Source organism: Dermacentor andersoni, chromosome 9, assembly GCF_023375885.2.
Source record: "Dermacentor andersoni chromosome 9, qqDerAnde1_hic_scaffold, whole genome shotgun sequence".
NCBI classification, from domain to species: domain Eukaryota; kingdom Metazoa; phylum Arthropoda; class Arachnida; order Ixodida; family Ixodidae; genus Dermacentor; species Dermacentor andersoni.
The window spans coordinates 3,596,846-3,601,275 of NC_092822.1; positions in this window are offsets into that span (position 1 = coordinate 3,596,846).

Genomic DNA, 4,430 nt, shown 5'->3' on the forward strand with positions numbered 1-4,430 from the left:
CTGGGACCCTCATCAAAATAACCTTTCCATTAGTCTTGAATCTGTACAAAATCGCTCAGCTCGTTTCATTTTCTCCGCCTATTCCTATCATGTAAGTGTAACTGAACTAAAACGTACTGCTCATCTCACAACTTTAGCGAACCGCCGAAAAATTTCCAGATTGTGTCTGTTTCATAAATTCTTTTATCATCCATCTCTGAATTCCATTATCAGTCCTGCCCATCGCATTTCAAGTCGCACAAACCACGGGAAGGCCGTCTACCCGCCCCTTGCTCGCACTTCTGCGCATCTGTCATCATTTTTCGTCCATACAGCAAGAGACTGGAATGACCTGCCAAACGCCATCGTTGATCAGATCGACTCATCGTCATTCAGATCATCCGTAGAAGGAATGTACTGCTGAAATTCCACCCCCTCATGTAATACCCCTTCAATGGGGCCTTTGAGGTAGTAATAAATAAAATAAATAAATAATATAAAACTCACCACGTCGAAGTTACGTGTACGCGCTAAAGATTCATTAATATGCCGAACAAAACTGAAGTTTCTTCTGAATAGCCGCAGGCTGCCCCGTTCCGAAAGGAATAAAAGATGGCTGCCGCCGATCGCTCAGGCACTGGCTATTCGCAGCTGCCGGAGAGCTTGGGTTTATTTGCGTCCAATAAAACTCTGCGTTGCATTGTAACGTTTTCGAGCACTTTCGGCACGTTTACGACCTTGCTCGGCCAACTTTTCTTTGCTGAGGATCCGTTTCGGCGTCATTATTAAGCTTCCGTTGCATGCCGCGGCGATTTTAGACCAGCCAGCTTAAGCAAAGTAACAAGAAGCGGACCAATCGGAGACGCCGGCACCACCCACTTCATCCGGTTATCGACTTTCAGTGCACTGACTCGGCCCCATCGAATCCCTCTCCGCTAGAGCGTGCTCCTCGCCTCTTTTCAGCCAATTAGATAAGACAACGGTGTGTGAAACGTTATTTGTTTTTCAAGCAAACAAAAGTGACCTCTTATGAACGAGGAGAGCGTTTGGTTGGTCTGTTCAGACAACCCTGCGAGTCACCGCCCAGTGCTTGCGTCGGCGGTTACGCAAATATGACGTCAGGATATTGGAATAGTTTTACGTTATAGAGCCCTATAATACTTTATCCGAACCTCACCCGCAGAACAAGCTGATTAGCACGGGTATAGCGGTCCTATTCGCCGCGCTGCAAGTTGCGCAAGCCGACAGTTCGGGGGCGGCGTATCCCGGCGCGTGGTCGTTTGTTAAACGCGCGTCTCGGCAAGGCAGTCGTGGTTTCGTGGAGCGGCTAAGCCTATGCTGCGCCAAACACGAGGTGTTTTAAAATTCAAGAAGCAAAAAGCTATCTATATTTTATGTAAAAAGCCAGTGTCATCTAGAAATTTACGCACGTCATGTAAGGGGACTATCGGATCATCTCCTAAAATTAAAGGAGGGTGTAAGGGTATGTGTAATTTGTATAAATTGTGCAAAAGGTTTCGTCTGTGTACTTCAATATGTGTACGTGTCAGTAATATGTGCATAACTGTTAGTGGTTCTTGGCATTCCTCGCATGTTGGTGCTTCTTCTTTCGTAAGTAAATAATTGTGTGTGAGGTGTGAGATGCGTAGTGGGCATAAAACTACTTCAAACAACCGCTCCTGGTGGTTACGCTTCCACTCCCCAAAGTACTGGTTTATTGAGATGTAGCTTGTTGTCTGCACAATGCTCCCGTTCGTGTTGCCATTTTCACGTTAAGGCCTTCCTAATTGCATGGATACTATCTTTATATGGAAATGTTGTGTTTGTTATGGCCTTTGTACGCTGCCACCGATGCACATCTATCAGCTGCTTCATTACCCGGTATCCTAACACGGCTTGGGACCCAGCAGAAACCAGTTGATCTCCCATATTTGTTAAGCGCCGATTTCAGATGTGGGGTACTTAATGTACTTAAGGAATCAGTGTATACGACTGTATTTTTGTGTTTGTCAGTGATAATCTTCTTAGCTACAACCCATATAGCATAAACTTCTGCAGTGAAAACAGAGGCATGTTTGGTAAACGAATGCTTCTTTCCCAATTTTTCGTTACGACTTCACACCCATGTGTCTTTTTGTTTTAGAGCCATCAATGTAAACTTTCATGTAATTTTGATATTTGTCCTGAAGAGAGCGGAATTCTTGCATAATGTGTTCGTGCGGGGTGTCTCTTTTCTTTAAATGTGTTAATGTACATGCAGTCACATAGCTGTGTGAAATCGTACCACGGAGGCAATCGTTGTGGTTTTTGGCAACCTGGATGGCTTCATGAGGGATGTCATAATCCCGACAATATTCCTCATATCGCAGGACAAGCGGCCTAATCATGTACGGTTTATTTGTATGGTGTAGTCGTTGTCCAAGCAGGGATATGCGTAGTAAAAAAATAGAAGCATTGCTTTATGTGGTCACTGTACTAAAAAAGAAAATTTAGCTTTAGCTGTAGTTTTAATAGACTTTCCAGCGTGCAGCCGAAAGTGCCAGTGCGCGCTTTCATATGGGTATGTATGGGGGGGGGGGTGCAAATGACATAGACCCCCCCCCCTGCGAGTTGTGACAGTGGTGGTGGTGGGGGGGGGGGGGGCAAGATAGATACGCCTATGTGTCTCTGTCACTGACACGCGGCAGCTAAATACAGTTTACCAACTGTCTTGAGACGAAGCTTATTTTGACCGTACTCGGTGATGCAACCAACACTACAGTGCGTTTCACTCTACAGTTGAACAGCTCTGCGTATGGAGAGCGGCCAGCTTGACGTCTTGTTTGTCGCGCAGCGCGACCTCTGACGACTAGCCAGGTGCGGCGTGTGGCACGAGCTGTGTGCCCACCATTCGGTGACACTGCGGAGCGTCGTTAGACCGCGTCGGCAAGGAGACTTGCATCTGGATTTAATTTTGTAAAAAACCCACTGATTCACAGAATCAGTGGGTTTCATAGTGGGTTCAGTGGGTTTCACAGAATCAGTGGGAAACGATATATTAACGCGCGAGTGGTTTTATTATTCTTTCTTTCTTTCTTTCTTTCTTCCTTTCGTTCGGTTCTACTTACCGAGCCTCTCTGACCGTTGTGATGTTGAGGCGGCTGTACCTCTCACGCTCCTGCAAGGTTCAGAGCACAAGTAAATGTTTTGTTAACGAACGAACGAACGAACGAACGAACGAACGAACGAACGAACGAACGAACGAACGAACGAACGAACGAATGAACGAATGAATGAATGAATGAATGAATGAATGAATGAATGAATGAATGAATGATCTATTTCCGCTTCACAAAAGCGGGAACGCGAACACAGCAGAAGTAGACCGCTGTAACTTGAGGTGGGCTGACTCTTAGGAAGTCATAAGTTACGAACTGCACCCATATTTTACCAAACACGCCGTGGTTGCTGAGTGGCTATGATGTTGGGCTGCTGAGCACGAGGTCGCGGGATCGAATCCCGGCCACGGTGGCCGCGTTTCGATGGGGGGCGAAGTGCGAAAACACCCGTGTACTTAGATTTAGGCGCACGTTAAAGAACTCCAGGTGGTCGAAATTTCTGGAGTCCTCCATCACGGCGTGCCTCATAATTAGAAAGTGGTTCTGGCTTGTAAAACCCAATAATCTATTTTTTTTTAATATGTTACCAACGTGTTCGCCTCCCTTGCAGTTCTTTTTTCTGACTCTCCTCCTCGAAAGGTTGGCACGCGCGTTGCCCCTCTCGGTGGCAGCTTCCCTGTCCTCATTTCGCTCTCTGTCTGTTGCATGTATATGTGTGTTTTTATGTCAAATAATATGATAACAATAACACATGTTAGTAACTGCAATTGGTAATGATCGCATCAGTTACATTTATTCACTCGAAAATGTAGTAACCTATGCTAATGGGGTTCAGGTACAAAATGATCAGCGGTCTAGTTAGGCGTATGTGATACACGATATTCCCTTCGCTTTTAATGCGAATGGCATTCTTTGCCTACTTCAGCCGTTTTGAACTTTATCTCTGTCTGTCTGTTTGTCTGTGCATCCGTTCGTCTGTCTGTCTGTTTGTCTTGTCTGTGCATCCGTTCATCTGTCTGTGCATCAGTCTGTGCATCCGTTCGTCTATGAGTCTGTGCGTCCGTTCGTCTGTCAGTCTGTGCGTCCGTTCGTCTGTCAGTCTGTGCGTCCGTTCGTCTGTCAATCTGTGCGTCCGTTCGTCTGTCAGTGTGTGCGTCCGTTCGTCTGTCAGTGTGTGCGTCCGTTCGTCTGTCAGTGTGTGCGTCCGTTCGTCTGTCTGTCTGTGCGTCCGTTCGTCTGTCAGTCTGTGCGTCCGTTCGTCTGTCAGTCTGTGCGTCCGTTCGTCTGTCAGTCTGTGCGTCCGTTCATCTGTCTGTCTGTGCGTCCGTCCGTCCGTCCGTCTGTCTGTCTGTC